This window comes from Myotis myotis, unplaced genomic scaffold, assembly GCF_014108235.1.
Source record: "Myotis myotis isolate mMyoMyo1 unplaced genomic scaffold, mMyoMyo1.p scaffold_m19_p_1, whole genome shotgun sequence".
In the NCBI taxonomy this organism is placed as follows: Eukaryota; Metazoa; Chordata; class Mammalia; order Chiroptera; family Vespertilionidae; genus Myotis; species Myotis myotis.
In genome coordinates this window covers 109,062,112-109,074,599 of record NW_023416313.1, presented here as the reverse complement: position 1 = coordinate 109,074,599, position 12,488 = coordinate 109,062,112, and the positions used below count along the sequence as shown (strand labels likewise).

Sequence of the window (12,488 nt, the reverse complement as noted above, 5' to 3'; positions counted from 1 at the left end):
CCTGCTTAGGCCCAATCCCCCAGGGAGCGGGCCTAAACCAGCAGGTGGTCATCCCCTGAGGGGTCCCAGACTGCAAGAGGGCACAGGCCGGGCTGAGGTACCCCTTCCCCCCCAAGTGCACAAATTTTTGTGCACCAGGCCTCTAGTTTGATTATAAGCAGAAATATAAACAGTGTATGTTATTGTTTTATACTACCGGAATGCTCTCAATTAAAACTTACATGATAACAAATGTGTCTTTCTAACCTGGGTGATAACCCTAAAAAAATATAAATCTACAAGTAACAGTCTATAACTCAGAGTAGTAGATAACGTGGTGGCAGATTGTCATACATGTCTACCTCCAGAACATTTCATGGATCTCACCAGCAGAAGTAACGGACAAGAGTCTGTTGGTTGAACTCACTGTGCCATCCTGGCCCCTCTGATTCCGCCCAATAAGCAAGCCTCAACGTATGACAATGCGCAGTCTTCTTTGCTTTTGTCCTTCTCACTCCTTCCCCTCGTCTCTTCTTTACCCCAAATGGGAGTCCCCTGACTCTCTTGCTGGTGCCAAGTCATCGTTTTCTAGACTAGCGCTACCTAAAACCTTTCTGACTCCCTGGCTTGGACACTCGGACATCACACAGCCCCCTGTACCTTCTGTTTGCGAGGCAGTGCTAATGTCCTCGGAGGGACGTTCATGTCCGAGCCCGGCGCTGCTAGGCACCTCTTCATTCTCCAGGTGATGGCTGGGAGCAGCACCGGCTCCTTAGGCAGCAGCTTTCACAGCTCCTTCCTCTGATCCCTCAGCACAGGCTCTGCAGCCTGAAGCCTGCATGGTATCACCTTCAAACCGTTCTCCACCAGCTCTTCCTTTCCCCACCTCTGCGTTTACATCACCATCTTCGTGGTTCAGTTTTCCAGCCAACTCCATCTGAGGGTCTTCTGGAAAGCCCCGGTTGTCACTGCTTCCGGCCATAGTGCTCTGTTTTGGATTTCCAGTGACCTCATTTTGTGTTTCCACACCTGATTTTTCATCAGGAGATTTTACCTGCTTTTCTTCCTTAACTTCACTTAGATCTGGGATCTGACATGTTAACACTTTCTTAACATCCTTAGGGGTTTCTACAGGTGCTGGTGACGTTTTCTTCTTGTTTTTCTTTTTTCTTGTTTTTCGTCTTCTTTTGGGATGAATCCAATCCCTCTCCCTGAGGGCCTTTCTTTTCTTCACTGGGTTCTCTCTTGGCCTTTACTGTATGTCCACCTGCTGCCTCCTGAGCACCGGCTGCTGGAGAAGAGGGACTGGCCGGGGTTTCTGTCTGGATGGTTTCTCTTCCAGGAACCCCATTCCCTCATCCTCTTCCTCACTGTTCCCCTCCACCCCCGCCCCGCTCCTGTGCTTAGAACTGGGACCTTCCTGGGTTCAATCTCGTCCTGGTTGGTGAGCTTTCTCTAAACTTGGGCCCAACTCTGTGGGGACATCTACCACACATGTGTCATGACTTGCTGTGTCATCACTATACCTTGGAAGACATGAGGCCACTGTGCCTGCTTGCTCCTCCAATCCAGCTAGCCCTGCCTCCACCGCACCCTAGGAGCTGCTCACCTTTCCAATTTCAGGTATTTGCACAGGAGCAGATTCCTGATGTGGTTTTGTGCTAACCTCTCCCAAACTGATTTGAAAATCTTGCTCTTCTTGTTCCTGTTTTTCTGCAGCTTCTTCACTTTGGTTTTTGATATCCAAGGCATTCCAGCTGCCCTGCCCAGTCGCAGAACCTGGGGTTTCACCATCTGGTTCACTCAAACTCTTAGACTGCTCAAGGGGAGCCCCAGTCCTAGCATCCGGGGTGCTTGTGAGCTCCCTGGACTCAACCTGCTCTGCATGTTCAAGGAAGGACGTGCTCTCTAGAACTGGGCATTGAACCTGTCCCTCATCTGTAGCTAATGGTCTTAGGGAGGGGGCACTCTCACCAGGAGGCAAGACCTCCGTGTCTACCCAATCCTCTATGGGGTCCTCTTTGTGCTGTTCCTGCTCAGTATTTTGCAAGATTTCTCTTTTCCCCACATTCTCCACAATTTCACTTTCCACCTCCACTGCAGGGGCTTTTCCTAGGGCCCCGTCCCCTGTTGCCTTGAGAGCATTCAACTCTTCTTTAGTCATCTTGGTGGGACCTGGGTATCCAACACTATATGGGTTGTCTGAAGTCTCTCCATTGGTAGCTGGTTCTGAATTTAGTATTATTCCGTGTTTCTCAAGCCTCTCCTCTCTCTGCTGCAGGGCGTTTCACTTGGGCGGGCTGGAACTGCAGCGGGCTGTGGGTGTGCTTCTCCCGCTCAAATTCTTTGCTTTTCTCCTCATACTGCCGCCTAGACTCCGCTAGCTGTTCTTCCAACTCCAGCAGTGTGTCCGTCGGGTATGGACCTGGTACGGGTAGCTCATCTTATCATTGTCCAGCTGGGCTCTGGCAACCATCGCCTTCTTATACTTCTCTTCCGCTTCTGCTAACGAGTCCTTCATCTCCCTAATGGACACCTTGGTGTAGATGGAGATGGAGGTGCCCCCACTCCCTCTCCGGCGAGGCCAGTGTGGTGGCAGACAGGCCGGGCAGGTTACAAGACCCCTTCTCAGTGAAATCTTTTTCTGGTCTCTCTTCAACCCCGCCAGATCTTCTGCTCAGGGGCTGTGGTGCCTATAACTCTCCATCCTAACCATTTGTCTCCTTCTGCTGCCTCTCCAGTGCCTTCACCTTGATCTCTCATAAGCATGGTATATCTCGCCACTTATTTTGGTCTTCTTTATATTTCTAAGAGCACTATGATAAAGGTTAACATATAAATTAGACACAGTAAGAGATTAACAACAATAACTAATAATAAAGTAGAACAATTTTAACAATATACTGTACTAAAACTTATGTCTCTTTCAAAATATCTCGTTGTACTGTACTCACCTTTCTTCTTATGATAATGTGAGATAATACAATGCCTTTACGATGAAGTTAGGTAAATGACATAGGTATTGTGACATACTAGTAGTGTTAGGCTACTATAACTATTACTTGAACACGAACACTGTGATACCAAGGACAGTCAATCTGATAACCAAGAAGCCTGCTAAGTGACTAGTGGGCAGGTAGGCTACACGGAGTGGTGTTAGACAAAGTGATGATTCACATCCTAGGCAGAATGGAGCAGGATGGCACAAGATTTCAACATGCTACTCAAAATGGCACCCATTTTAAATCTTATTAATTGTCTATTTCTGGAATTATCCATATAATATTTTCAGACCACAGTTGACCATGTTAACTAAAACCTTGAAAATTAAACTACAGCTAAGAGGGAAAGGGTGGTTATTGTATTAAATAACACATTTTCTCCTATTGCATATTCATTGTCTAACTATATCTGTAAAATAGATTTTTCTAAAGTTGTTTGCTTAATTCAGGGCATCCATTTGATGAAAATTGACAGAAATATTAAATTTAGCAAACAAGGACATTTAAAAATTTATTAGAACTAAATTCCATATATTCAAAAGTAAGGTAAAGATATAAATAGAAGAGTCCAATCAAATTTCTACAGTTTAAAATTGTAGTGTATAGAATAAAAATGAATTGAGTGGGGTTTATTACAACTAGAAATGATGAATAAAAGATTAGTAAATTATAAAACAACAATACAAACTAGGAAAAAATAAACACTGAGAGAGTTAAAAGTGAAATATGCTTTTGTGAGTTGTGCAACAGGAGTTGTGAAGGGGAAGCAAAAGTATTCAAAGAAATAAAGGTTGAGAAATGTTCAAATTTGAGAAAAATATAAACCAAACTATCACAGGATATATGAAGAGAGATATATCAGAGTCAAATTGTTCAAAACCAGCAACAAAGAGAAAATCTGTAAAGCAGTAGGAGATGACACATTTACAAAGGAATAAAGATGTAGATGACAACATATTTCTCATTGGAAACATTGTGAGTGAGAAAACAACAGCATTACAGAAAATATTAAAGTAACACAACCTAAAGAACAGATAAAGCAATCTTTTTTATAAACTTCAAAATCGCAGGATATTTTCATAACATATTATTGTACTTTTCCCTCTTATTAAAACCTAGATTAATTTTAACATTAAAATGTCTAACATTCCCAATAAAACCATAAAAAAAAGATTAAGAGTACCTAATACTCAAAACAAACAAAATAGGGCACAATAAGTATACATGCAAAAGTTTTCCAATTGTGAATTAAAAACAACAGGGTAGTAGTTATAGAAACTATCAAAGACAAAGAGTGAAAATGAACAGAAATTATTCATGAATAAAACTCTCCCATAAATCATTAAGAAATGTTAATTTCTTAATAAACATGAGAAAAGGACATAAAGAAACATTACACAAAAAATGAAATAAAAAACTGGTTCAAAAAGAAAATTTCTCAATCTTCATTTTAAGCATATAATATAAAAATGGCATGTAGATATTAAAGATTTTTACATTATAATGGAAGAATATAAATTGTGTTTAAATGTGTGTTATATACAGATTATGGTAGTGAAAATTGAACAATTTGAGGGTAAAGCATTTGGCAATATGAATGAAGAAACTTAAAACCATTTATTTATTTTACCCAGTAAATCTAATTCTGAAAAGACTAGCCTAAGAAAATAAATACAGCCACCAAACCTGAGAAACAATTGTGAAGTTCACAGTTCAGAAGTACTGATCACAGGACTCCCACACCTCACCACCATAAAACTAAAGACCTATTTACAGTGGTTCTTTTTACTCAGTACACCATGTCCAGCTATGAAGAAAAAATTATAAGGAATATTAAAATGCAAAAAACAATCTGAAGACAAATAAGAATCAGAACCAGACATGAGAAGGATGTTGGAATAGTCAGGCAAAGAATTTGGCACAACTATATAATCTAATAAAAGACAAACATGCAAATTGAACATACCTTCGCTACACCTTAAGCCACGCCCGCCAGCAAATCAGAGCGACTATACGCAAATTAACCCAACCAAGATGGCGGCTGGCAGCCACGGAGCTGGAGTGAGTAGGAGGCTAGGTTGCCCCAGTGATGGAGGAAGCCAAGCTTGCCGCAGCTGGCTCTGAGCTCCACTGAAGGCAACAAAGTTTCAATTCTAGAAGGTAAATAAATCCCAGAATAAAAAGAAAAAGAAAAAAAAGGAGAGGCTGGGAGCTTCCATCTCCAGGGGGCTTGGCCAGCCTGAAAACGGCCCTCAGCCCCTCACCCAGACTGGCCAGGCACCCCAGTGGGGACCACCCACTGTAAAGGGTGTGTGGCCAGCCTGAAAACAGCTATCAGCCCCTCACCCAGGCTGGCCAGGCACCCCAGTGGGGACCCCCACCATGAAGGGGGTGTGACCAGCTGCAAAAACCCATCAGCCCCTCACCCAGGCTGGCCAGGCACCCCAGCAGGGACCCTCACCCTGATCTGAGACACCCTTCAGGGCAAACCAGCCAGCCCCCACCCACGCACCAGGCCTCTATTCTATATAATAAAAGGGTAATATGCAAACTGACCCTAACAGCAGAATGACTGGGAATGACTGGTCACTATGACATACACTGACCACCAGGGGGCAGACGCTCAATGCAGGAGCTTCCCCCTGGTGGTCAGTGCACTCCCACAGTTGGAGCTCTGCTCAGCCACAAGCCAACCTGATGGCTGCCAGTACAGCGGTGGTGGTGGGAGCCTCTCCTGCCTCCTCAGCAGCGCTAAGGATGTCCAACTGCAACTTAAGCCTTCACTCTGCTGGCAAGTGGACATCCCCTGAGGGCTCCCAGGCTGCCTGAGGGATGTCTGATTGCCAGCTTAGGCCCAATCCCCTGGGGAGCGGGCCTAAGCCATCAGGTGGTCATCCCCCAAAGGGTCCCAGACTGTGAGAGGGCACAAGCCAGGCTGAGGCACTGCCCCCACAAGTGCACAAATTTTTGTGCACCGGGCCTCTAGTCCTATATAATAAAAGGCTAATATGCAAATAGACTGAATGGCAAACAACTGAATCAACCGAACAACCAAACAACCAGTTGCTATGACATGTGTTGACCACCAGGAGGTATACATGGAACATGGCGGGCATTGGCTGCAGTAGGATGGTGGAGCAGGTGAGCGGGGGTGCCAGACCAAGGCAGGGTGCCTGTCACTGTCATCAGGGCGAGCCTCTGGTAGTTACTGAAACTTCTTTGCTCCTGCACACCATGGTCCCACCCGGCACTTGCACCTGCAGCCAGCGCTGGAGCCACTGCTCACAACTGCTGCCAGTGCCCGGTGCCAGTCCCAATCACTCATTGCCATCAGCAGGTGTGAGCAGCAACTGCTGGCCCTGATCACTCCTGAGGGCTTCTCCACCTCCCCCTTCTCCTGAGGGGCAATCTGGGCAGCAGCTGTCGCTCTCACCCACTGACCAGCCCCAATAGCTTTGTGCATTCAGCGGGTGTGAGTGGTGGTGGCAGGAGCGGGACTGCCAGCAGACAAGTGACTGGCGGCTGAGGCGGGAGGTGCTGGATAGGGGCACAGAGGATGAGCCAACACCCACACCTGTGCCTATTGCAGCCTCACAGCCCACAGTTCCTTTCAAGGTGCATGAATTCGTGCACTGGGTCCCTAGTCCTATATAATAAAAGCCTAATATGCTAAGTGTCTGGTCGTCCTGTAGTTTGTTCAACCAATGAAAACGTATTATGCTAGTGATATGCTAAGGCCGTTCAACCACTTGGTATGATATGCACTTACCACCAGGGGGAAGATGCTCCAACCAGTAGGTGAGCTTTCTGCTAGGGTCCAGCTTATTAGGACTGAGCTAGATGGGATGGATACGCCCTGGAGCCCTTCCACGGTCCCTCTCTAGCTGTCAACTTCCCGCATCCCTCCCCGGCCCTAATCATGCACTGGTGGGGTCCCTCAGCTTGGCCTGCACCCTCTCGCAATCTGGGACCCCTCGGGGGATGTCAGAGAGCCAGTTTCAGCCTGATCAACAAGCCAGGCCAAGGGACCCCACTGGTGCACAAATTCGTGCACTGGGCCTCTAGTAATTAATATGCGAAGGTTTCTATTGGATAAAGTATACAGCATGCAACAATGTATGTACAATGTAAGCAGAGGGAAAGAAATTTAAGAAAAAAAAAAGTGGAAGATTAAAAAAAAACTGCAATAGAAAAGAAGAATGCCTTTAATGGACCTTCTAGTAGACTGGACATAGCTGAGGATAGAATTTCTGAGCTTGAAATCTTCAAAACTTAAAAGCAAAGAGATAGGCCTCCCCCAGCACCACCACCACCAAAAAAAAAAAAAAAAAAAAAAAAAGAAAATAGAACAGAATATTCAAGGACTGTGGAAAAGCTACAAAGATCTAACATAAGTATAAAGATAATACCAGAAGATGCAAAAGAGAAAGGAGCAGAAAACATATTTGAAACAATAATGACTGAGACTTTCTCAAGTTAATGTCAGACATTAAACCATAGATCTAGAAAGCTCAAATAATACCAAGTCAGATAAATGTGAAGAACATTATACCTAGTCATATCAGTTTTAAATTACATAAACTCAAAGACAGAAAAAAAATTTCTGAAAGAAGTCAGCGTGAAGTTATAGCTTACTGATAAAGGAGCAAAGATAAAAGTTACAGCTGACTTATTCTCAGAAACCACACAAGCAAAAGAGAGTAGAGTAATATATTTAAAATGTTGAGAAAAGCAACAACAACAAAAACACCATCAGCCTAGAATTTTGTACCCTTGGAAATTATCCTTCAAAACTAAAGGAAAAATAAAGATTTTCTCAGACAAAGAAAAATTCAGGAAATTTGTGGCCAGTGAACCTGCCTTGGAAGAAATGTTAATTCTTTAGGAAGAAGGAAAACAATATGAGTCAAAAACTCAGGTCTACACAAAGAAAGGAAGAGCATAAAAAAGGAGTAAGAGAAAGTAAAAATTAAAACTTATTTTTTTAAACAGATAAACAGTTTGTTCTGCTTATGATGTGTGTATATATATATATATATATATATATATATATATATATATATATATCTTCCTCTCCATTTTGACTTGACTCCTCCAACATCCTCAAGGCTTTTTAAGGCGCCTAAAAAATAGACCAATAGATTTACTTCTTAGTTGTAATTAAAAATTCTCATCCACAGCTGGGGCTGACCAGCAGACCCTGAGCCATAGTTGAATGATTACTCTGACACAGGATTTCTGTGAAAGAGAGGCCTGAGGGACTGCCTGGCTAGAGAAACCAAAGAGCCTCTTTTGCCTGCCTCTTCAGGCTTTTTTACAATAGCTCTTTTAGATAGGGTAAGCATTCTTGGGAGGACACATGCGTCTGCAGTGTCCTTTAAGCAAGGGTGTCTAAAGATTAAACATAAAGATTCCAGTAAATGCCCGATGGTCTTCACATACACAGACCAGTTTGGAAAGGTCAAGGAACAATTAGGGGCAGTTGCCTTCAGCCAACTCCCCTAGGGGGTTCTGATAAACAGGGGTTTCTGCCTTCAGTCAACTCCCCTAGGTCAGAATTTCCTCCTTACAAACTTTCCAACCAAGTCTCCTGTGCTCCCCCACAATCCACTTTCATGTATGTATGTTGTCCCAAATTGTAGAGGACTTCCCAGTTCCCTCAAGTCTTTAATTTCCTCCCAGCTTTCTGCTGCCCTCTCCTGGTCTACTATGGTATATAAACATTTATAAATACTGAGTTTTAGAGAGGGAAGTAAAACAATGATTTTAAAAATTTAATGTGCACCCAAATCTCCTGAGAAGCTTGTGAATAAAATATATGCTCCAAAAGCTCTCACTCAGAGAAAATTTTTCTGTATATGTGAGGCAGGAATCATGAATGTTCACTTCTAATAGACAATTAATGTTATTCTGATTCATGTAAACTATAAACACAATTCAAGAAATGCTGAAATTGCCAAGCCGACATGGTTCAGTGGATGTGTCAATCTATGAACCAGGAGGTCGTGGTTTGATTCCCAGTCAGGGTATACGCCTGGGTTGCTCAATCTCCAGTACGTAACATGCAGGAGGCAGCTGATCAATGATTCTTTCTCATCATTGATGTTTCTATCTCTTTCTCCCTCCCTCTTCCTCTCTGAAATCAGTAAAAATATTTATAGATATTTTAAATTAAAAAAAGGAATGCTGAAATAAGCAAATCTGGCTCAAACTCTTGATTATAAACTTTTAATTAAAAGAACAAGTCTTGAAGAGATTATGCTAATTTAGAAAAACTGATATTTGCATCAATTTCAATTAAATTATTTATTTTATATTTAAATAACTATGCAAAAACATTAATTTTTAGAATTATGTATTTTATATTCAAAATGAGAGAAAAATTTAAAGGAAAATAAATACCTAGATACAAGGAGGTGCAGTGGCCTCTAACTTTTATATATTGACTAATTCTGCTTATTCCTAAAGTATCTCCTCCTGCCCAATTTTTAATTTGGCTAGTCATTATGACATGTCAGCTTTTTCTCGCTATAATAAAATAATTCTAATAAATCTCACTGATCTTACCTGTAAACATTGGGTCATTATTCTTTAAGGACTGAGTCAATCTAATAAATAAAAGACAAAAGCTGCTCAAGTAAGCAAATAATAGGCATGGTATCAAATGTGTCTCTCACTGATGCTTATTACAACATTTCTTTACCTCATTACCTAAATCCATGATTCATAACCTAAACCCCATATTAGAATTATCTGGGAAATTTAAGAATATATCCCACTTGCCCTAGCTGGTTTGGCTCAGTGGATAGGCAGACAGCCTGCCAACTGAAGGGTCGTAGGTTTGATTCTGGTCAAGGGCACGTGCCTTAATTGTGGTTGCAGGCTTGATCCCCAGCCCAGGTCAAGGAGCATATGGGAGGCAAACAATCCATATGTCTCTTTCACATTGATGTTTCTCTCCCCCCCTCCCCACTTCTACTCTCGCTAAAAATCAATGGACAAATATCTTCAGGTGAATATATATATGTATTCACTCATATGTGGAATTTAATGAACAAAATAAACTAACAAACAAAATGGAAACAGATTTAGATAGAGAACAGACCTATAGTGTCAGAGAGGAGTGGAATTGCAGGGCTGGATGAAAAAGATGAAGGGATTAAGCAACAACAACAAGAAGAAAACAAAAAAAGAAACCTTATAGACACAGACAATAGCATGGTGGTTACCAGAGAGGAATGGAGCCAAGTGGGGGGTTAGAAGAGGATATGGGGGATAAATAGTAATAGTAATGGAAGGAGACTTGACTTGGGGTGATGAACACAATATAATATACAGATGATGTGCTATAGAATTATACACGTAAAACCTATATGATTTTATTAATGAATGTTACCCCCCCCCCCACACACACACAGATATATAGTCACACTTGGTTCTCATTCCCAGAAATTTGATTTAATTGATCTAGGTGCAATATGGATATCAAGACTTTTTAAAGCTCCATAGGTTAGTTTAATATGCTCTAAAACTTTAATTTTATGTAAAATTCTGGTCAGAACACTGGTTGCTGTAAATCTGTTTTCCCAGGCTCTTGGGCATCCCCTATGTCTCACCTCCATTTACTGTCATTCTTATCCTAAAACTACTGATAGAATATATAACCTCTCAGTACACTGTAAAACTGACTGGAGGATTTCATGGTTTTGACATAGCTGGTTGGCTCAGTATTAAAGGGGGAAAAAAGCTCATTAAAAAAGTCTTCTATTCTTTTATCTTTACTCATTAGAAACCTAATGTTTTTTTTTTTAAATATTGCCATTCAAAGGATCTTTGAGTCCCTTCTTTTTCCAAAAGCAGTTGAAAAATAAAACAGATAATATAATGTGCTTCTCTGTATTGATGGCTTCACTAATAACAATTTACTTTCTTAATTCTGATTCTGGCAATGAAATCTATTTCTATTTAGTCCTAACTTACATAACAACCAATTTGTAACCATACTATACAAAGGATTAGAGATAAATACAGTATCTTCTGAAATAAATGGAAATCTAAACTAATATAATACAACTCAAGAACTCAAGTCTTGAATGCATTATGAATGGGATATAAAATTACTTTAGGTCACATGTGAAGAAATATGCTATTTGAGTTTGGACTCATCAGTATGAATTTGTCTAAAATATTGGGATTTACCTTTTAAAAATAAAATAGTACTCTAATAGCCATCCGTCTCTATAGCTAGAATCAAGTTATAGTCTACAAACCAAACAACTGGGTACATTTTTGTTTCCCATTGTACTTAGGTAATATTAAACTGCAATGCAAGTCATATGAAGGACAATACATACCTCAATCTACAACTTGGAACTGTTGAAGGAACTTGAAATTACTTCATTAATTCTTTAAATAATTTAAGTTGTAAAAGAAAGAAGAAAATTTAGGCAGACTTGTGAGTTTGAACCTAAGTATTTAATGTGCATATTTAATTGAAAGAGACAAATTTAAGCATAAATCTGGACTGCATTTTAAATAAGGTCAACATCTGGCTGCAAGAAAAGCACTTGTCATAAATTCTATGGCCAATCTTTTCTAGAGAAGAATGCATACAAATGTAACAAGATAGAGAAGTTGTTATGCTCTTAGTAGTTTGCACAACCTCCTCTCTTAGAAAGATGAAATGCACAGTTGTGGGAGATATTTCAAAAAATTCTAGTCTTGTCTCAAGTCAATTGAAAAAGTAGGCTTTTACCACCCGAGAGTCAGAGAGTCTATGAAGAGAAAAGGAGAGTAGATTGAATAAAAAGTGGTAGAAAAAGGTCATTATTTTTAGGAAAGTAATACAATCATAAAATTCTTGATGCAAGACATCTTCTATGGAAAACAGTGAAGCAGCTGATTTCCCACAGGCTGGAAGAAAGCAGGATAGTGACAGAAGACAACATAGGACATGTTAACTTTAGGCAATTTTCCAGAAACTATGGCTAGGCCTCACAAAGTAACAAAACAAAACAAAAAACATTTAGATTTCATGAAATTCATTTACTATAGATTGAATGCAATCCCTATTAAAATACCAACGGCATACTTCAAAGACCTAGAGCAAACTTTCCAAAAAGTCATCTGGAATACAAAGAGACCCCAAATAGCTGCAGCAATCTTGAGAAAGAAGAACAAAGTTGGAGGGATTATAATACAAGATATCAAGCTATACTACAATGATACTGTTCTCAAAACTGCTTGGTACTGACACAAGAACAGACATATAGACCAATGGTACAGTACAGATAACCCAGAGATCGACCCAAGCCATTTTGATCAATTAATATTTGACAAAGGAGGCAAGAGCATATAGTGGAGTCAAGACAGTCTCTTAAATAAGTGGTTTTGGGGAAATTGGACAGATACATGCAAAAGAAAAAGAAAAAAAAAAGAAAAGAAACTAGGCCACCAATTTACACCATACACAAAAATAAACTGAAAATGAATAAAGGACTTAAACGT

General features: G+C 40.8%; 1 pseudogene; it reads right to left on the bottom strand.

The window, feature by feature from the left end:
- Positions 1 to 402: 402 nt before the first annotated feature.
- LOC118668126 lies at positions 403 to 9,689 on the bottom strand (annotated as a pseudogene).
- Positions 9,690 to 12,488: the final 2,799 nt, after the last annotated feature.